General features: G+C 38.0%; 1 protein-coding gene across 2 annotated transcripts in view; it reads left to right on the top strand.

The window, feature by feature from the left end:
• Window positions 1–23,259, top strand: part of USP30 (ubiquitin specific peptidase 30) — an 811,144-nt gene that overhangs the window by 12,094 nt on the left and 775,791 nt on the right. The window contains exon 1 of one of the 2 annotated variants that reach the window (XM_044068522.1): window positions 7,643–7,741. The exons of the other annotated variant lie outside the window; for it this stretch is intronic. The gene's annotated coding sequence lies outside the window, so the exon portion shown is untranslated. Of the gene's footprint in view, window positions 1–7,642; window positions 7,742–23,259 lie in introns of those variants that run through there. 2 annotated transcript variants of the gene reach the window in all.

Below are 23,259 nucleotides of genomic sequence, written 5' to 3'. Positions count from 1 at the left end.
TGCCCAAGCCTACTTATACCCCTTAATATAACACTAGGGTATCAAAACTTGTCAGATACATTTGAGAAGCATGACTAGACATAAACAGGCCCCATGAGGTTGTTAGCATAGTAATCACCTATTAATCTTTGCCCATTTTTTAAATATCTCTCCATTATCTCTAGTTTTTGCTTCTTATCTTGTTTCACTTTCTGGTGGTCCAGTGTTTCTTCATCTAGTTAATGTTTTGTTCTAATGAGGTACATTAAGAATCTTAAGTTATTTGTGGCTTTTTAACACTTTTTTTTGTGTAAGTATTTTTGTTTCCTCAGATTTCTTTCTTTTTTCTCTTACTACACATCTGTCTGGAAATTCTGTGTTTGTGTAATAGGAACAATACATTATCTCCTCCTTATTCTTAACAATCAACTTTACTGTTCCTGTGTTTCTTGCTTGTCCTGTCATTTTTTTTGTGAACTACTTCCTTCTACCATAAGGGGGCACCCTCTCCCTGAACCTAGCCTAGTCTTGTGGCAAGAATGTTTTCATGTACTGTGGATTATATCAGGGGCGGCTCGTGGCAATCGGACTGCAACCCCCTCAGCAAAAAAAAGAAAAAGTACCTTTTTCATAGTGTGACAGTATTATTTTTTTTTGGTTTACTCTCATCTCTCTGTCTCCGCGATTCCTTCCTGCTTCGGCAAGTATGCGCATGCGCACTTTAACCACCTCGGGTTGCGGCGGTTTTAAATAAATACTTTTTTTTTGTTTTTGTTGCAGCCCAATGAGCTAATGAAGGCATCGGTGTGATGCCCAGCAGTCTATGCGGCTCCAAACCGCATAGAATTGGAAGGGGTTCGGACTGTGACATCCGCAGGCACGTACATGACGTGCTTGGGCTAAATGCTGCTGATTGGTTGTCACTCTCTTCCTGGGCTTTATGTGCTGGGAAAAGAGCGAGACTCAAGCAGCTTACCGTTGTGGACTTAATCTGATTTGTGAGTCAATCAGGGAAGGATAAGGATTTACCAGTATTTTTTATATTTTATTTTTTGGGCGGCCTATATTTATTTTACTGTGCTGAAGAAGAAGAAAAGTGAAGAAAGAAGTAGAAGAATAAGTTAGAAGAAGAACAACAACAACAAGTTAGAAGAAGAAGAAGAACAGAGTAGAGTAGTACACTACAGTCATTTTCTTCTTGGTGGTATATATATATTTTTTATTGTCCCAGCCAGTTACCAAGAGTGTGCATGCATGCTAGCTCTGGCTTCTTTCTTATATAACAAGTGTTTCTTACTACATATTGAGATCCATGGTCTACTATAGTGATATATTTGTGTGTATGTGTATGGCAGTGAGTTTGTATCGTGGCTATTTAGCACGCCAGTTGTCACAGGAATCCAGTGTGATACTTCTGAGTTGTTGCGGTGGGATAACTCATTTCTCTCATTTACATATATCCAGTAAATTTCAGTATAAATAATAATTCTGTATTCATTTACTTATGGTTATTTCCAAAAAGTCAGCTTATGTGACCAAGTGCCACGCATATGTAAACTAACATATAACAAAATAAGAGCAATTAAAATTCTGTTTATTAAAACATGAGTTTGTAAGTTACAAACATTTCATCCTTCCTTTTCATATCCTTGTTGGTTGAGTGTGTGTGCGTGCACGTGCGTGTGTGGTGGGACGGTGCTCACTCCCTCAGTGACATCTGTCCTGGTATTCTTACTATGGACAATACAGTTGATGCCTGGTCTCTGGTGCCTAAATCATTAAAGGAAATGGGTTAGTAAACTAAAGAGTACTACACATTTTATACTGCTACAGGATGTTTCTAATCCCCAAGTAGCTCATTCAAGGATCGTGTGCAAAGTAACAAAACTGAATGAAACATTTGCATTCCGTTTTTCTTTTGCAATGATCGCTGGTAACTAGTGGCAATTCTGATTATATTTTCACATAAAGTAATGATTTTATGTGAAAACAGGAGTTTAAAAAATGCACCATCACAGTTACCTTTCTACACATGCAGCTGTGAAGTACGTTACTCTGTGACAAAGTTAAGTTGAAAGTTTTCCTCTCTTGCTGCATACTGTAAATTTTGTATATATTACTTATGTTTGCATGACAACTGCTTTTCCATGAACATACCCACTTCCTGTTCTGTTAATATGTGTACTTTGGAAAAAGTGGGTATCTATTTTTTTTTTTTTTTTTTTATTTTTTAGTTTTTGAAACCAATGTCTGACTTACCAGCAAACAAGAAGCAAGAGGTCAGGCATGTGAGACATCATTACTTCAATAAAACAGCTGCGCACCTTTATGTGCTCATTAAATATTAATTATTTGTATACATCCATTCCCTGATTTTGTGTTTTCCTTAACATATCTGATGCCTTTCAGTGCCAAATACCTGAACTCCCTATTGCATCATCATCATCAGTATGCAGGGCATAAAGACATTAGCATGTGAGATGCACATGGCAAGCTCACAGAACTTGTCAGATTTTAATCATATCTTAAAGTGGGAACAATGAAATATTTTACTGGCATCTGCAACTTTAGAAATTGGAAAATAAACTCTGTGAGGGCAGCAATGACTTTGGATGCGCTAACAGGTACACTGTGTCATTGCATTTGATTTTTTTAGTCAAGCAGTAGAGAGGATTTATCGTCCCATAGCATGTACCTTGGTTTATTTATTTATTTATACACTTTGTTAACTGGGGTACAGCATTTTTCTGATTGGACCAATCTCAGCTTCAGCCAAGAATGTGAAAGCAGATCAACTGGAAAAATAAAAATAATTTATACAATAAAGGTTCACACTAAAAGCAAAGGAATAGTTAACACTATGTACAATATTTACATCAGTTAGAGCAGTGACAGGCTAGTAGTTAGAAAGGAGATGTCATTGTGAAAATGATAGGCTGTATGTGTGGGAGATTAGGGAGACAGTTATGTGACCTGAAGCAGAGCAGATACAAACAGCTTGTGCTGTGAGATGGTCCTTAAACTGTGCCTGAAAGGAGGAGGAGTAATTAGAGGGGTCTTTAACATCTAAGAGAAGATCCCACCAGAGCTTGAGTCCAAGAATAGAAAGAGAGTGGTTAGAGCACTGCAGTCTGGTTTTAGGTACTTGTAAGAGACACCCTGAGTGGCTGTGAGATCTGAGGTTGTATGATAGACGCTATCTAAGGAAACTAAAGGAAAGAGAAGGACAGTAGTTTTCTTTCAGCAGCCGAACAGGTAGAGTGAATTGGCTTGTTGCTGAACAGGCAGCTAGTTGGCTTTGTCTACTGTAAGATAATGTTCATAATTTGTGGAAGGGGTAATTAAACAGAAGATGGAGTTGGAGATTGTTTGGATGGTGGCAAAGTTCCTTCTGGAGACAGATGCTACAAGAGATAGGCAGTACTCATGTTTCCATTGCTAATAGCATTTCTTGTTGGATGGGAGAGAAAAGAGGAGATTTTGTTGGCTCAGAAGAGAAAGGAGTTTATCTTTGTGTCTGTGTTTTTGAGATGATGGTGTGGGTTAAGTGAGGGATAAAACCAACCCCCTGGATATCTGAAGGTGTAAGCCTGCTCAATGGCATTGTTAATGTGGTCAAGAATAAGAAGTGAGTTGGGTTATTTTCACATTTAGTGGAGATCATATAGAACATAGTTTTAATTTTTGAGGAGTAAGTAATAGTTTTTTTGCAATTTAGCCAGTTACTGAAGAGGAGGATGAGGGAATGGTTTTGCAGATCATGTTGAACAGAGTGGGTTGTGTGGCTGTTAAAGATCTGCCACTGGAAAAATGTATTTTCTTTGAATGTGGGTTTCAATGATATTTCAATGAATGTGAGTTTTCATTGTGAGATTGCATTGCTTTGTTTAGCAGATGTCTTAGTGTTTGTGCTGTAAAATGCTAAATAAAACTTTCAAATTAAGTCCAAGTCATCGTAGAAGTAAAGCAGTATGCACATTAGTGTTCATGGTAAATGGGGTGAAATAGCAAAGTAATGGTTCATTGGAATGGCTGTAGGGGGAAGGCTCCATTCGATCATGATTTTGTGAGGGGGAAGGGCGGCAAACTCAAAGACAGCCCCGGCTGAACTATACCTCTCAACTGTCCAGATTTTCACAGAATGAATAGATTTTTGCTTCTTATTTTTGGTTTGTTTCTCATAAAATGTGTGGTTTTCTGGCAAATAATTTAGGAATTAAGTCACTAATGACAGACACTGAGTTTCGGACTTCATAACCTTCAGAAAAATGCATGCTAAAGCAAGACCTGTTATTCTATCAACTGTCTCAGTTTATACAACAATTTTTAGTACTGTTTATATGTTCCCCCAGTATATTTGGCCTTGTCCAGATTTCCTGCATTAACAGGTTGAGAGGTACGTGCAAATAAATTGCTTTAAAGAATTAGGCATATCCAAACCTCTCAACTGTCCCTGATTTTGGCTCAAAATGTTGCTCTTCCCCTAATAATCTCAACGCAAAATGGCAATTTTGGAAGAAAACGTAGTGGGTTTACAACTAAGAAATAACTGTATTAATCAGAGTTATAGATTACTTTTATTTCAGAAATGCATGTAGGTTCTTTTATTTTGTCAGCTGCTCAGATTAGCAGTACTAATATTAAAAAAGTGTCCCTTCTTTGACAGGTTCCCAGCTGTGTTGTGTGGCTATTTTATATTTTTGCATCACATTTTTGTTCCATTTTTCATAAAATTGTGTTTTTTTTGGCAAATTAGTGGCAAATCATTAAAGACTGAAGTTAGAAAATAATGACAGACATTTGAGTTTCCGATTTCATACCATTCAGAAAATTCATACTAATGCAAGACCTACTATTCTATTATCTTTCTAAGTTTATAAGAACAATATTTAAAAAAATGTCCTTATTTTTGGACCTTTGTCCCACTTCTATGTATGGCTTTGCGCAGATTTCTTGCTCTGAGGTTGAGAGGTATGACAAATGTGTCAGGGCCATCACAGTCAGCCAGATACATTTCAAATTGTGACATACTTGTTGCACCCCACTCCCCCATGTAGTGTGACTCTGGATGTGTCCAAGCAAGGCAAGGAGCAGTTATGCAGTGTAAATGTGCAGAGTCCTTGATTTTGCAGAATGTTCTGGTTTCTGTCATATTTTTATACTGTTGATTTATGCTTATTATTACTCAGAAAATGCCTGTTGCTCTGTGTTTAAGTAGCAATGCTTTAATGACCATCAGGTAAGCTTGTCTGAGACTGTAAGATGCAAGTAAGCTTTAATAAGCAATAAGCATACTGTTAAATAATTGCCAACACTGAAAGCCTTTCTGCCGTTGCCATGCACAGAATACTTTCATAACTAGATAATGTATAAGCCTTGGGTATTGAAATGCATATGACAGTATTTGTAATAAAAGACAGGATTACATTATTTTAAGAAGCTCATTACATTTGTTGGAGACTTGCAGTCATCTTTGCAAGCTTTACCTGTAAACCAAACAGAATGCCAATCTATCATGTGTGTGCCATTACCTGTACAGTAATCCTTTAAGCAATGTATCTTGAGAGTGTTTCTTGTTTGCTTTTCATTTTTTACTTTGATCATGTTTTCCCCATGAAACAAGTAGATAGTTGTCAGGCAGCAGGTCTTTTTTGGATAACAAACATTTTTACAAGTGGGGATATCACAGAGATTACTACTTTCAGCATGTTACTTGGTACTTTAACAAAGCTGAATATAAATTATAATTAGAACTGTAATGCAAGGAGAAGTAGTTTGAGTTGAGTGCTGCTTCTTTTTCTTGTACTTGATTTTGAATGGCATTCCAGTAATGTATTTAAAAAGTAATTTATTTTTTCATGCCTCATAACCTTTTGTTTCCATCTAGATTTTAAGTAAGCTGTCATGCAGCCAATGCACAGAAATATTTTTTTTCTTCTACACTTCATTTTATTTTGATTGGACTCGCATATTGACGGTTTGGCACCCAGGGCAGCGTATTTAATTAAAGTTACAGTTTTTGTGGTTTTGAGCATAGCCCCTCCCCTTTCTTGTTGGCCACACCCCTTCCATTGACCCTACCCATTCAGCTGTCCCCTGCAGCCCCCCTTTGGTTTGAAGTCACCAGCTGCCACGATTCTATACTGCGTTTTTTTTTTGTCATGTCTTGGCACCAGTGTGTATACCAGGAGTGGGCATTTTTTTTTATCCTGAGACTTATGTACCCGGTTTTATTTTTTGTCCTACTTTTACTATGGTTTATACAAATGTGTGTGTGTGTGTATATATATATATATATATATATATATCTCCACATCTATTTATATGTGTGTATATGTGTGTGTGTGTGTGTGTGTGTGTATGTATATATATATATATATATATATATATATATATATGTATGTGTATATATATATATATATATATATATATATATATATATGTATATATATATATATATATGTGTGTGTGTTACTTTGGTGAGATTTTGTGAAAATAGGGTCCAACATGTGAGGGTACTTGCCAATATACGAGGATGAGTTTGGTTCTAGCAATACTACTCTTTCTCTTGCTGATTCCATCTCTCCATTCAGACTATAAGGCGTATGGGGAGCTTCACTAGGTAGGACCAAGGGAAGGATCTAGCAGTCATGGGGGGGCTGAAGAAGAGGACTACATGCATGGTCAGCTGATTTGAGAGGAGTTTTTATTATCCTTTTTTGGTATAGTTAGTGGTTGGAAAGATGAGAGAGGGAGACCCCTTCTGGCTTAAATGTGAACGTATAATGTTGGTGTTAAAATGTTGTGTTAAATCTTTTTATCAGTTTCAATACTGGTTACTGTAAAACTGTATAAGCTATAAAAAAGAGAGTCAAAAGCAATAACATTTTTTTTCTTATGTGCATTTATTAATTTATGACTAAGAAACTGACTTTGTGTCAAGTGACTTTTTTCAGCCATGACTAGGGCTTTGAAGACAAAATGATGCTTTTTTTGTTTGATTACGTCACATATTGCTTTAGTGATTTAGTCCAGAGTTCCTTTTCAGACACAACTTCTACATATTTTATAATTAAGTATCTCATTCCTCTTCACCTATCCTTCCTTCCTTCTTGCAACGTATTCTTTCACTCACTCGAGTCATTCTTCACCTTCTCTGCTGTTGTACTACATGTCTCCACTGTTGCTCTCAACTGTCCAAATATTTGCAGAATGTCCAGATTTTTGCCACATATGTTTGGTCTGTTCCTCATAAAATTGGTGTTTTTTTTGGCAAATCATTGAGGATTGAAGTCACTAAATCATGACATACATTTGAGTTCCTGACTTCATATCTTTCAGAAAATGCAAGTTAACACAAATCCTATTATTCTAGAAAGTTTCTAAGTTTATAATAGCAATACTTAAAATCTGTCCGTAACCCCCCCCCCCCCATTGCTTTAGGTTTTGTCCAGGTTTATTGCACTAAGAGGTTGAAAGGTATGTAATCTCTACTCACTTCTCCATTGTATCCTTATTACTCACAATTCAACATGTGCATACATATAACTTTGCCTGTGTTATGTAATATTTTTACATGTCTGTGACTGTATTTCATGTATTCAAACTTTTATGTACAATTGTTTTTATTTTTGTAATAACTGTGACTATTTTCTGTATCCAGCATATTTGCTGTTCGGCAATTTGGATTGTGCCTAAAACTGGATATTGTTGATCAGTGCCCTGAGGCATTAAACAAGCACAGATGAATAAAGTCAATAAGGTAATTACAGTTCATAAGATCACATAATACAGAAGTATAAACAGCATAAAACAACTAAGTAGGTGCTTAACTGTAGTAAAAATACAGAATAATTGTATGAAATATATAAGCAGTGGTGCACTACAGTTTTCACTGGCTATCACAAAGGACAAATACTATTAGACATTAGTTTTACTGAAAACATTCTATTACCACATCAGATTTGTGTAATAAAGAGATTGCCAAATGTTTGTGCTCATAGTGCTACCACAGATTGTTTAGTTAACATGTGACAAAGAAAGTGCACTTGTATTCAGTTACCAGGTGTTGCAGTAGCTTTTTGAATGCATTTAAGTTGTTGAAGTTTTTTATTAGATTTGCTAGAGTTCCATGCTGCTGGTGCTAATTTACAGAAGGCTTTCTTTCCTATAGTTTGCTTGAAAGAGGGCCTTTTTAATGCAGTTGCATTGTATAAATTTAATGTCATTGGTTAGTTTAATTCTTTTTGCATGAGTATTGCCATTAGAAATTGTATGCAAGGTCAGTTTAGTAATGTGAAAGTTGTCATGCAGTTTACTAGGAGAGTGTCTCTAGCTCAGTATGTAACTGGTTATCTTTATTTAAAGTGCAGTGATGTTGAGCTCTCCAGGACAATGAAACGGCGGGCTTTTTTTTTTATGTTACTTATATAGAGTATGTGTGTAGTGTGTGTCTCTGCTGCTGAATTCAGAATGAAGATTGGCAAGCCGTGTTCAGTTTTGGACATCACTGTTTGGACAACTGTAGCCTATCTTGTGTCTAGAGGCAGTAGATTAGAATATTTGTAGGTATTTAAGTTATGTTAGGGTGAGGTTTGAAATGTGAGTTTGAGAGCTGAATATTAATTGTTGTAGTATGAATGCTGAGGTATCTGTGTGTTACTTCAGGCAGTGGTATTCCTTGGGTCAGTTATGTAAAGGGTTATTATTTTTTGGTTTCCATTTAGGAACAAATAATGATGTAGTCTTTTTGCAGTTAATAACCAATTCCATTATAGTTAACTACTTCGAAATGTTTCTTAAGTCTTCCTACATTTTTTTCTTGGTGAGAGCTGAAAGAGTTTAATGAAACAATATACATACTGTTGCATACAGCAACTGTACATAGTGTAGTTCAGACTTAGGATGTCATGTGTTATATTTTTAATATAGAGAAAAGTAAAGCCCCCAGAATAAACCTTGTGGGACTCCTGGTGAGAAGGTATAATTTTCTGTGTATGTATGACTATGTACAATAAAAGTTCTATTTCAGAGATGAGACTTGCAAGAACCCCTTTTCAGTGAAGGCCCAGGGAAAAGATCTCCAGTGAATATACACTGTTGTACTATGAACTCAGTAAAATAATAAATAAAATAAAGCAGAAATTACAAATCAGAAATGCAGAACCAAAACAGCAAAACTTGACATCAAAGCACAGAAGATATAGAGTACAAATTTTAAAATATATAGAGGGAAGTGGTAATTAAGGCAGGTCTGTAATATAAACTGTGAGGAAGATAGTTAAGGGTGTTATGGTCTGTTATAGCAGCAGTATAGAGGGAAGAAGAATGTTTCTGATGCTGTGTAGTGGTGAAAGGAAGCAGTGAAAGGGACAGATTATGGGTGAGTATACTGACTTGAAAGAAGTTAAGCATGGGTATATATTTGAAGGAATATAGAGATTGTTCTAGAAATGAATGGAGAGGTTGTGGGAGGGCAAGTGTTGGTTGTCAAAGGCAGTATCAATCAGTATAGCGGAGATGATCATGGTGAAGTCTTGTAATAGCTAGATGATAGGAAGAGAGAATAATTGGGAAGAATATTAGACCATAGGTTCAGAACAGTGTCCTAGTCAGGAGTCTTCCAGATCGAATTTTAGTCTTTGTGTGAAGTCTGTGGAATTGCTGTTTTGGTGGAATGAGTTGGGTGGGCAGTTTCCACATTTTAAACATGTAGTTGGCATAAGTAATCTCTCTTCTTGAGTTATGCAATTGCTTTATTAATACCATGTGTTTTTCAGAAGAGCAAAAGGTGTGTAAAGTGTTATACAGGTGAAGTGGGGTGTTGAGACTAGAGCATTTAATTCGCAAGCTGAGGATTTTGTGTGCTCTTTTTAACTTGGGTTTTAGGAGGTAGGGGAGATTGAGCCAGTTCATTTTTCTGAGAGCCGTGTAATGGTGAGTTGTCATGTAGGTTTGTGGCAAATTTTGCAGTTTTTTCATAGGATCAATCAAGTTTTAAGGATTGAGTAGGTTGCATGTTGGTGAAAACTGAGGGGAGAATAGTTCAGGTGGGAAGAAGGTAGGCTCTAGTAATAACTTTCTGTGCATGGTCTGACAAGAAATTTTTATTGTTTTTTAGGTTACCTGTTGAGTATGTAGAATCAAATTTTAAGTATCCATTTTTAGTAAGAGAAAGAGGAGTTTTGTAGGGTGGAAACAGTTTTGGGGAAAATAGCTTGATTGTTTTGAGGGGATTGAGGGTAATGTTAAGAGTTGTCTAGTCAAGTTTCAGTGGCTATGAATGATAGTTGTGTGACTTTTTGAAGTTCAGAGAGAGAGGGAGCAGAGCAAATTCTTGTAGGACTATCTGTGTTGAGTTCCTTAATACTGTCATCAGGAAATTGACTGAGACAAAGCATTTCATGGCAAGACATTTTATTGTTCAGAAAAGAATTTGACAGCTGCTGAGATTGCACAGAATGCTGCTCTAAATCTAACATAGCAGACTACAGACACTAACTTAAGTACATGAGACAAGGCACCGTCCAGCTTACGTTGCACATTCTGGAGTATTCTTTCCAATCATAGTTCATATTTTTAAACTGACAGCAGCAAGCAATTACCATTTAGAAACTGTTAAAATTGTTAGATTTCAGCATGTTTTCATGCCCTCAGGAGTTTCTCATTATCTTGTTTGTAATTTTTCTGTACATAAACAATGCTGCATTCATTATAGAACTTGTAATAAAAGCAAGGACAAAATACAGTGAAATACTGTCCATGGTTCTAACTGCTTTTCCTAGTTATGCATTGTGCCATAATAGTTCTTTGACTGTAACAAGGCAGAACTGTGCCTCCTTATTTAAAACTTCAACATGCAGCTGCTGTCTCTCTCAAAACACAAACACCTTTCCTGGCCTAGTTTGCTTAGGAATAAATGTCTGAAATACAGAAATCCATTTTGACAGTTGTAAAGTGTTTTTGGGGTTAGGGGGAGCTTTAAAATTAACTATGCTATCACTTAATAGAAGGTAATTTGCCTTGGAAAAATTCTTTAGGGTTTTAGGGTTCGATGGAGGTTCTGCCATTACATTTATTTCAAAGGAGACAGACTGATTTATGATCTGATCTTAACCAATGAGGACATTATGCTGGGTGGGGGGGTGCAGTCCACCCCCATGTTTGTGAATACTTTGTCAAGGATATTTGAGCCCCTAGTGGGAATGCAGACAAGCTGTTCCAGAGCAATTGCATTGACAGATCTGAACCTGCATGCTAGTGGTCATGTATGTTTCCCAGTTTATGGAGGGGTAGTTAAAAATCACCCATGAGTGGTGTGTTGAGCTGAATAGTAAGTGATTCTAGTAACTTCAGGTATGCAGAGTGGTGTTTGTAGTTCGTGGTGGAGGACCTGTAGCTAGTGATGATATGATGGGGGATTTTATCTGTTGTCAGCTGGACATGGAATAGCTCAACTGGGTCATTCTGCTTGACCAATCATGAGGTTTGATTGTTTGTTTATGTGTAAATGGAAACTCTTCCTCCTTTCATTTTTTTCCTTCTCAGAGGGTGATCTGAATGTGTGATAGGCATTGTAGCCGTGCACCGCAGCCTTCAACCACGTCTGTGTAAGTGCACAGATGTCAGCATTCTGTAGGGTGAGGAGAGCTTCCAGGGAGTGCAGTTTCTTGTTAAGACTCCTAGCATTGAGCCGTAGTACCTTCAGCTTGGCATTGCAAGACATTGTTACATTGGTAGGTCTGTTGGTCTGGCACTGACAAAAATGACACTGGGGTTGGCTAAAGCCTTGGCCAGAGTTTGAAATCCTAGTGGCAACAGGCGCAGACCATTTCTGGCAAAGCAGTGTAGTCTGTTGATCATGTCATCTCAGACTGACAAATACTGGATCCCCTTGGAATGCCACCAGCAGCTAAGCCAATTATTGAATTCGGTCATTTTCTGTTTGTTGAGGGTAGAATGCTGTTCAGTGAGGTTTACTATAACATGAGCGAACGCACAATATGCGAATGTTTAGAACATCGAAAAAGAACATTGCGGACGAAAACAGCGAAGTGTAAGAACGGCAAACATACATAAATCGAAATCCATTTGAAAGTTTGACATTCCCATTGCGTTTTCCAAACTTTCATATTGTCATCACTTCACAATCCATCAATAGAATTTAACCACGTAATAATGTAGCAATATAGTCCAATGCCAGCAAGATATGCATATAACCTCAAAATAATGGTCAGACAGTATTAGAACTGCTGAAAATTCCAAACTCCACAACTTGTAAACTCGGAAATGTCGCTCGCAACTTCATCTACTTTTAAAACTGCAACCCCAAACACCAGTGCGGAATACCACGATCTGTAGATAATTCACAAATAATACAACCACCAATTCAAAAGAAAATGTATCCAACTGCACATAACAATAGTATTTAAACGTAATATACCAATCAAAATGAGCAGTGCTGTGCAACCATTTGTAAAAAGCCTCTCACACTTAATTCATCCCTTCTGCTTAATAATCTTGTAAAGTTAGCTTCCTTGTCCACAAGCTGTCTTCGTTTAGGAGTTGGAGGAACACCTGCTGACAGTCTGTTCTTTATATCCTCAACTCTATTCTGCTCCAACTGGATTGTGTGCAAGACATCAAGCATATATAACCTTGGTTTCCCCAGCAAACTTCTCAGGCGACAATGCCATCCCTCAGCTGCATTCTGGCTTCTAGGATACTCAAGAGTACAGGTATCCCATGGATTCCAGAATGTGATGTCAAACAATGGAGGCGTACGTTCAAAAAGTATTACTATGCATACCATACCTATGTGGTCTTCCTAATACATAATTTTCCCTGAAAAATCTACACAAAGATTTGGCTTTGTCAGGCATTTCACCCTCAATTTCCATCAGTGTACCTTCTATATACTCAGGGTTTATGAATGCCAAAGCTGGTATTTCTTTACACAACAGGAAGAATGGAATAGAGCTGCCAAAATCTGCTGCAAGATGTAGTCATCGTATTTGTCACCAGACTATCTGGCACAAATGGAACCAGCATTCCCTGGCTATACTGCTACAGAAATGTGTCTTGATGGCATTCACAGCTCCTTTCTCAAAGTCACTCATAACCAGTTTAGGTGCTAAAGTTACATTATAACGAGCACACATATTGCATACACAGTCCCAAAAAGTGTTGTAACACACCTCTGACTTTGATGGTAGAATACCATAAAGGACAGGAATAACCTTACTAACACCCGCTACATCAAGTTTACAATGGATAGTGTATATCTGTTTACACTCTCTGTAGTGCTAATTGGAAGTGTTCCATCTACTAGTATACAGTCTGAGGCACACAGCATTTGCAAATTACTCTCCATAGTGACAACTGCACAATTTCCAGCTGGACAAGAATCCCCTGTAAGTTCCACAATACATACACCATTTTTAAGTGGAAAGTGAGCAGCAGTTAACTCCACCAATGTTTTTATGTCTCCGATTTAATGCTTTTTCCTTTTCATTTGCCTTACTCTATTCACTGCTTGTTTTAGAGCTAACGTGTTAGGTCATGTGTTAACAACACTGTTAGGTGTTTCTGACAAAATCTCTGAGACAACTTTACAGGGATCTTCAATTGACACCTCAGCCCTCCTCTTTAGTTTATCTCTTACTTCATACACAAAAGTTTTTACACTATCTGGAGTATGGAAATGAGCTGTGCTTTTTACTAGTTTATAGCCGTCCCCAGTCAGAGTAGTGATGCATCTCCCTCTACACTTATCCTTTAATTTTCTATAGCAACACCAATATGTTCTGTCATTTACAGTTGTCTCATGCATGTGTTGATATCCGTCCACTCATAACATATCCTTTCCATTTTGACTACAGACAGTACTGTAAATATTACAGAGCTGTCCTGGCACAAATGCTGCTTCCTGCTGTGTTTCACAGCTTGCACTAAAAGAAAAGGCACACTATATAAAATCACACTTTCAACATTTGTGTGTTATTTCAGTTCTTTTAGGTCCGTAACCTATTACATTAACATACCTTGACATTTTAAGCCCTATGTACTGTGCTAGTGTCTTGCTCTGCAGTACTCCAGTTTACAGGGTCCTAAACGTGTTTATTCCAAAGGTTCTTTACTTCCTCTGTGATTTGGATTGAGCTGCCGCCAGTGACATGACGGACATGATGCTAATGCACATGTCAGAACGTCGTAGTGCAGGTGATAGAGTGCAGTAGCATTTTCAACATTTTCAGGTTAGATTATGTGTAGTTCGCATTTTGCATTACTGACTGATCTGTGTTTGATCATTCCACTCGCATATTCGCTATTAGAACAATACATGGTAAACTGTTCATGGTTCAGTGAGAAGCTCATACCTACCTGCGACACATATTCAGAGAGGTCCAACATGTCTCTCTTCATATAGTCTAGAGAGTTACTTCTCTGGTCACTCACCCCACATGGACTATCACTGAGTCATGCTGGTACTTGTGGTTAAGTGACCTGAGTGGCTGCAAGATCTGGTAAATCCTAGCCCCTGGCAGGGAACTGAGTAACCCTCTCTTTATCCATCCTGTTGAGGGAGGTATCCTCACGATGGAGTCTCTTATGACCAAGATATTTTAAAGCGAGGTGGTTCACCTTAGTTGCTTGCTTTTGGAGACACTGTAATGTCAATTTTTACGTATAGTAGTTGGTGTTGACTTGATTTTGTTTGCATGCAGTTTCTGAGGGCAGAGTACTGGAGGCCTCTGAGGTTTTATTAAGTTACTTGTGAGTACCTCTGCGTATGTGGGTTTATGTGTCGAGACCTTATTTAGTGAGAGAAATGATATGCTTGCACTGACAACCTGTTATGTCATTTGATTGTCGGTATGCAGTAGGTGAATTGGACAGTCTAAGCTGGCCACAGGTGTGTGTGTGTGTGTGTGTGTGTGTGTGTGTGTGTGTGTGTGTGTGTGTGTGTGTGTGTGTGTGTGTGTGTGTGTGTGTGTCTGGTGTGAAAGAACTACCGCGGCAGGGCTAGCCACCCGGTGGTGTAAACCTTGGTTCTAGATGATTGTCACTGTTGAAATGACACCCTGATCCTGTGTGCAAAAATGGGAAAAAGGGGTTGTGGGTGGATGGATGTGAGAGTTGAGTATTAGTTTTCATATAAATCTCACATACTATGTTTGTTTGTTTCAGGATTGAGTGGTTGTCTGCATACATAAGACAATTGCTACATTGCCTCAGGATGCTCATGTCTGCCAGGATGGTCACAGAGACAGCATATAAGTGCCTGTCGATGCTTTTAGTTTTTTTACTGTGGGTTTAACTAAAGAGAAAAGTGGGCAGATTTCACTCAATGTGAACTGCAGCTGTCCAGCAAGGTGGCGCTGAACTGCTTGCAGCTCAGATACTCCTAGAGGCAGTGGGACTGGGGAGCATTGCAGAGATAGTTATTCTATGGGAACTTTTAACTTGAAAGCATTTGTGTCTGTACAGGGCACTGCTAACTGCTGCTGTGTGAAGAGCAGTTTAGTGCGAGCACTGGGTTATATAGAATCAGAAAAACAAGTTTTGCAACAACAAGGCCTACAATCAGGAAAACGCTCAGTAAGCTTTTAGCCAGCACCCCCCAACTCAGATGGGTTTGCTACATCAAACATCTGCCACAAAAGTGTAGTCAGAAAACCCTCCTAATGTAAAAATGCTGGTTTTATAGCTTAAGTGCTGAGAAACCACACAATCTGTATAGTATAGTCCTGTAAAACTGCAGCAGTCAAAACAGTTCAGCTATGAAACTCTACTAAAGTGTGAGAAATGTTATAAATAATACAGGATTCTTATGGAATATAGTAAAAAAATAATCAACAGAGGTGCAAAATGTTACTTGTTTTCATTCTTTTAGCAGTGGATGGCTTTAGATGCAGCAGATTCTCTGCAACTCTCAGGTGAAGTAGTCAAACCAAGAGCAGATTTGAGGAATTGAGCACATCATATGTATACTGCACACACTGTGAAAACTGTGTGGTAAATGTAAACATAACTGTATTTCTTATTGATAGAATTTTAACAGGATCTTGTTGTACTGTAATAGTACCCATTTGTTAACTAGGTAGATTAACTACATACACGGTCCCTCTTTAGAGACGACCTGAGAGCAATGTCTAGTTAAGTGACTTACTCAAAGTTGCACGGTAGTTTTGCAGCTGTTACCCTTTCTCCCTAATCCAGCAGTAAATCAATTTGTTAATCATTTATTCATATTTTATTTATATTTTCTTCATTGTTTTGAGAATTACTGATGACACATCACTGAACTCATGCAGGAAAAAAATCTGAGTATGAAATGTACCTTTAGAATGTAATCCTATACAGTCAACTGTAATTTCATGAAAATAACTTTTTGTTTTGTGAAAATTCACAAATTTGCATAAGCATAAAGTGATATGTGTACAGTTGCAATACACTGGTTGCCATTGGCTTGAAACAATTGTCAATTCTTGTTGGTTGTCATCCTCTACATGACTGCACGTTTCCATATATCTATCCATAATTTACTAGTGTTAAAATTCTTTTGCAAAGGGCATGTTAATTTTTTTCACAAACTGTGGAATAAGCAAGAAAACATTGTATGTGGTTTTCTGACACAAAACAAGTACTTTTATTTGAATTTGCTATACAGTACAAAACACCTAATACCTTTATATGTCAGATTAGAAGTCACTAGTTAGCCAGGAATGGAACCCTGATTCTTCTGATGTATGTAACATGAATATTTCACTTAGTTTTCACTGTTAACACAAAATTGTTGTAGCTTTAAACATTTCAGCCTTCTAACAGCGTGCCCTGGATTACCTGCTTAGATCTTAACTCAAGCTAATAAATAACAAAAACAACATACATTTTTTCCTATTACAACCCTCTGTTATTACTGAGTTGTTTAACTTTGTACTCCAGGCAGAGGTCAGTAAAGCATTTCTTATGTAGTTACCCTTCACATGGTTTTGGAAACCTGCTTGTCTTGTCTTTTCCTCCCCACCCTGTGAAATCATGTTGAAAAATAACAATGTTTGGTGCCATACACATATATGAATACATTTGTCCCATTTGTAATACTGATCAGTTAAATTTACTGCTGATTCCAGTTTACCTGGGATGATTATCTTTTGACCGTAAGAAAAAATGTGAATCTAGTCAAAACAGCTTGTGCAAAAGAAAGTCATTTGAACCTGGGGATTTGCACTTTGTACAGTTTATTCTCCCTTGGCAGAAATACTGCTTTAAAACTCTGGTCTGTGGCCATATTGAGTGTCATACTCTAATATTCTGGTGTTTGTAAGCTCAGAAGTCAACCTCTATGTAAGCTCAGAAGTCAACCTCTATGCAGCTAATGTCAGATGTCATATATGTAGTTCGGCTGGAAGGTTTAACTAAAATCTCAGTGTATAAACATGTAACCCACATGCTAATTATTTTTATCAACAAATGCAGTATGTGAAAATCGCATTTTAGCAAGACATCTGAGTACTCTCTTTTGTTGGAATTGCAGGCAACCTCCAAACGCATGATCCCACACAGTTTGGTTTTGTTAAAGGGAGATCATGCCTATTAAACTTGGTCGCCTTCTTTGAAACCCTCACCAAAGCCATGGATGAGGGGAAGACAGTGCATGCCGCCTACCTTGACCTAGCCAAAGCCTTTGACACCATTCCCCACTCTGGCATAATAGATAAACTTTCCCAGCTAGACATCAACCCATATGTTACCAGATGGGTAGCTAACTGGCTCACTGATGGAACCCACTCAGTCAAAATAGGGGAAGTCACCTCTAGTAGTAGACCCGTAACAAGCAGCTTACCCAAAGGATCGGTCTTGGGGCTTGTACTGTTTGGGATATATTTTTTCTGAGGGGCAAGCCAAAACCAATGGTCTGTGGCTGACTAAGTTTGTAGATGACTGCAAGCTGGGCACTGTCATAAATTCCCCAAGTGATGTGGACATCCTCCAAGAGGGCCTTACCCAAACTAATGACTTTTGCTGGGAGTATTGCCTCAAGCTGAATGCCAAGAAATGCATCAGTATCCCCTTTGGGGAAAATGGTGTCCCCAGTAATTATCACATTAGTAACAATGTACTTAGCACATAGTCGTGAGGGACTTGGGCACCCAGGTTGATAGCGACCTGACTTTTGACCACCATGTTGCCTTCGTTGTACGGAAGGCTTTCTACATGGCCCACCTCATAAGTAAGGATATTTCATCCAGGAACAAGGAGGTAATAACATCCCTGTACTCCTTCCATACCAGACCCATTATTTAGTACAATGCCCCCTTGGCATGTACCTTGCCAAGCACATGCAGCAGTTGGAGAGACCACAGAGGTTCTTGACCAAGAAAATCCAGGGTCTCAAATACCTGTCCTATACAGATAGGTTAAAAGCCCTTTCCCTCTACTTAGTCTCGTACAGACTGCTCAGAGGTGACCTGTGTCTGGCATACAAGGCCATCTCAGACTCACCCTTGATGGAGTTGCTGCAAACTCCATTCACGCAACCCGGACATAAAGGTCTCAACCTGGTCTGTGACATTAATAGAACTTGTTGGTGGGATAGATTTGTGTCCCAACGACCCCACTATCTATGGAATAGACTCCCTCTCTATGTCAAGCAGAGTACCTCACTAGCCCTCTTTAAGAGGAACCTGGACTGGATGGGTAACAGAAAATATACCCCTGGGATCCCACCTGTGTCCCTGCTGGACATGGAAAACAGGTGCTGACTTTGTGGGAGCATGGGTGAAACTCTTGGCTAGGCTTATAAGGGCCTCTGGGCCAATAGCCTAGTATCATCATATGAACCTATGAATACATTTCAAACTAGTGTGCTCCATGATGGGAGGAAATTCAATAGACATTTCTAACTGTAGCGTCTTAGCTATCTTACTCCATCTCCAAAATATTTGAAAAATGTATCCAAAAACAATTGCTAAACTATCTCCTGCAGGGAGAACTTCCATCCCCCACAGAGCATGGCTTCCATCCTTCCCATAGTACTGATACTGCACTTTTAACCTGAATAGATTCTGTCAATAAAGCTAGAGATAATGGCAAACTAGTCTCTTACTTATTTCTAGATTCATCTAAAGGGTTTGACACAGTTTGTCACAGCAAACTTCTACTTCAAATTTCCTCACTAGGTCTCTCTCAGCCCATCCTTCTGTGGTTCAAACATTACATATTCAGGAGGTATCTGTTAGTAAAATGGCACTCCATTCCCTCTCGATAACTTCCAGTCACCACCACATGGCTCTGTCCCTGGTACCCTCCTTTATAACATTCTAAATGAACACCCTTCATACAACCACACAACAGGCCTTCCTAATAAGTATGCAGATGACTCCACACTCATTTGCACAGCTGATACGGTGATATACCTCCAAAAAAATTACTCCAGAAACTTTAGCAGCAACTGAAATGTGTGTTTGTAACTCACAACTCATGCTATACCATAAAAAATCAAACTACTACTATTCCACAAATCCCTGTCCCATGAAAAGACAAAATTTAAAGTCCTGTCTCTTGACAATGCAACCACTGTAGTCACTTATCATAGCAAATTATTAGGAATGATAATGGATGATAATCTTAAATTCGACTGCATATACAACATTGCAAAAGAAAAACTACATGTAGATCAGTGTGTGTGTGATATACCTTTAAGAAGCTTTCCAGTGAGTCAGCACATGCATATAAGTACTGAGTACATGGAAGCAAGAGTGCCATTTTGCGTGAGCAGTCAGAGTGAGAGCATGCAAGTTTGTAGTCAGTCAGATAGTTAATTTAAGTTTAATGTTCTTGCTATCCATCCTGATGCATCTGTATACAATAAACTAATTAAACAAATACTCAAGCCTCAATGCCTTCTTAATGCACATAAGAAGAGTGACATGGTGTCCGAATGGGATCCAGAGTTACAGCCATGAGCCAACCGGTTGAAGTTGGAGGAATATACAGGAGTGGATCATCCCTATTGCTCAAATGACTCGCAAAACAAATCAGAAACAAATTCTAGGTACTAAAACTTGCTTAAATGATTCCTTTTGTTACAAATATAAAATGAAGCACTCAGAACATTCAGAACAAATTTCTTATTAAACAAAATGTCCGAAACTGCGGCATATTGATAAAAATATTCAAAATAGTTGCAAAAGCACTTGAAACAATATCTGAATTGCATAAAATGTACAAAAAAGGGAAAACAACCATATTTTTTATCATGTGCCACCTTTTTGTATTAACTAAAGCTATTCAACGTATCCGAAGTGTGCAAAGTGTTTGCAAGTGTGTGCTGTATTAGTGATGTTATTTTGCAAAGTAAAGTTGTTTCAAAGCGTATTTTTCAGTATTTCAGAGAGTTTATCGTACATTTGAATATTATTACAAGTACCTGGTGTATGTGAATGTTTGTACATAATTACAAGGTCCATTGTGTGTTGTGTTTTACTATAATCTGTGGGCATAGCAGAAGGATTTCGCAGTCCCACACCACTTGTGTTTGATAACAATATTGCAGAAAATTGGAGAGTGTTTGAGAAGGAATATGATATTTTCATACAGGCTGCTTTTTCTGACAAAGATGCACATACAAAAGCATTTATTCTGCTTAACTTAGCTGGTTCAGAGGCCATTGAAAGAGAGCGTTCATTTGTATATGTGCCTGCTGTGTTTGCAGGGGAGGGGAAAGACCACCATATAGTGGTACCGGCCAAAACAAGGTAAGACCCAGAGTGCTTAAAATGTAAATTTAGAAAAATGTGTAACCCTCAAACGAATATTACAGTGGAAAGGCACTTATTTCACACGAGATCAAAAGCCTTGTGAAACTTTTGTAGCATATATAACTGAATTGAGAAATAAGGCTAAAACATGCAGATTTGGTGGTTTGAGAGATGAGTTGATAAAGACAGGCTTGTGTGTGGTATTAATAATGACACAGTAAGGAAGATTTTGCTTTGAGACAGTGATTTAACATTAAATAAGGCCATTGAGATTTGTCGGATATACTAGCTTACAGAAAAGTACACAAGTAGGCTTACAAATGAGAATAGCGGTGGAAGGCACAGTGACAAAACTCATATTGATAATATACAGCACATGGTTAAAAGAAACAGGCCCAGGACATAGGAGCTACTGCAGGTCCTGTAACAGTCCCTGGGAAACAGAGTCTTTCTAGCAAATTCCAGAGCATGCTCAGTGAAGCGTAAGGGTGAATCAGCAAAGTCAGAACATGTGCCCCCACCCAGCTTCATAGTTAACTGTAGTAATGGTGGTGGTAATCATGAATCCAAACGAGAAAAGTGTTTAGTTTTTGGTCAGCGGTGTCATTCTTGCTATAAGTGGAATCATTTCCAAAGATTTTGAAAATCAAATTAGGCACTTTTTTATTAAAAGAAGGCATTCCAAGAGGCAAGTTGATCGATCAGAAAGCTGCAAGCCTACTTTTTATGTTGATGTTGTGTCTGTGCTTGGTGAAACAGTTAATACAGTAGATTTGTGGGCAAAGAATGAGATCTTTTGTACCATTCGGATTAATGGGAATCCCGTAGAGCTCAAAGTAGACACTGGCTCAAAGTGCAATGTTATGTCAGTAGAAACATTTGCTAGAGTAAAAGCTACAGAACAACTTGATTTGGCAAAGTGTGTAAAGCGCATTACTTATGGTTTTGAAGAGATTCACACCGAAAGCTCAGTAGTGCTTTCATGTTACTCTGCTGAGAACAGCTATGACTTGCAATTTTTCATAATCCTCAGACACGTGCAGTCATTATTAGGTCAGAGACAGTTTGAATATTGGACTGCTTTCACTTACTAAAGAAGTTCCCCATGTAAGCCTGCATGAATGACAATAGCTCAGATTTTGCCCAGACTGTTTTTTCTGAGTATGCTGATATTTTCGCACACAAACTAGGTACCAGTTTTGTACTCCATGAAATTAGATCCAGAGGTCTGTCCAATTATCAGACCAGCACGGAAAGTTCCAGTAGCTATGCAGAGCAGAGTCAAAGATGAGCTAGACAAAATGGTGCAACTAGGAGTAATTTGTCCAATAGAAGAACCACTGACTGGGTATCCTTCATGTATTAGCTCATAATAAAGCTCAGATGATATCAGAATATGTATTGATCCAAGAGATCTGAACAAAGCATTAAAAAGATGTCATCATCCAATGCGCACAGTCTAAGAAGTTGCTGCCCTCATGTCAAACGCCACTGTTTTTTCTGACTCTTTGTCCAGTACTGGATGTAACATTTTTTCAGTATATATGGATAGAGATTCTGTCGTCCAGCCCCAATCAGAGACTATAAGTCTCATATGTAGGTCTACTGTAGACCTGTGCACTTCAGGTAGCCCATAAATTATAAGGGTCATGGAGTACGCCATATGGAGTGTTACATCCAATATTGGACAAAGAGGGTAGAGTTTCAATAGATACCAAGCATTTGTTGACAAATTTATAGGAATGGTGTAGTAATTCAGATGTTTAAGAACTGTGTACTGGTAACTATGGATGTCACATCACTCTTCACTGTTATCCCTAATGATGTAGGCATAGAATATGTGAAGTTGTTCTTGTTGAAACATTCAGGGTATAGTATTGATAAGATAGAGCTTGTCTGCTCACTTCTTGACATCATTTTGTGCAGTAATGTGATTATATTTAATGATAAGCTATATTATCAGCAGACTGGGGTTGTGATGGGCACCATGTGCGCCAACAGCTATGCAGATATGGTGTTGGCATACTAGAAGTCCCTCTACATATTCAGTCAAGGTAATTTCTTTCTTAAGTTTATCCCTTTTTATGTACGCTTTGTTGACAATATGTTTTTTTGTTTCGTCAGGCACTATGGAAACTTTACACAAATTTGTTGAATACGTACATTGTACAACTAATTTTCTGTAATTTACTTTGATCTCTTCTTTTGCATCTTTTGATTTTCTGGATGTGCATGTAATGATTACTGAAAATGGAATAACTACCAAATTATATAAGAAAGAGTGTGGTAAGAATAATGTTTTACATTGTAACAGTATGCATCCAAAACATGTACAAACTAATGTGCTTTTAAAAAAAAACGTTCTACAGATAAGCATGTTTAAGTGCTGATGATAGAATTATGTACGAGTCATTTAAGAACCTCAAAAGTGACTTTTTTAATGTAGAGGCTACTGTGATGTGGAGGTCAAGGCTGCCTATGATGAAGTCCTCCAACAGAGGAGGGATGTCGCTAA

Source organism: Protopterus annectens, chromosome 4.part0, assembly GCF_019279795.1.
Source record: "Protopterus annectens isolate FY-2018-M chromosome 4.part0, PAN1.0, whole genome shotgun sequence".
NCBI lineage: Eukaryota > Metazoa > Chordata > Ceratodontiformes > Protopteridae > Protopterus > Protopterus annectens.
The sequence above is the reverse complement of the archived record's forward strand: the minus strand, read 5'-3'. Positions and strand labels throughout refer to the sequence as shown.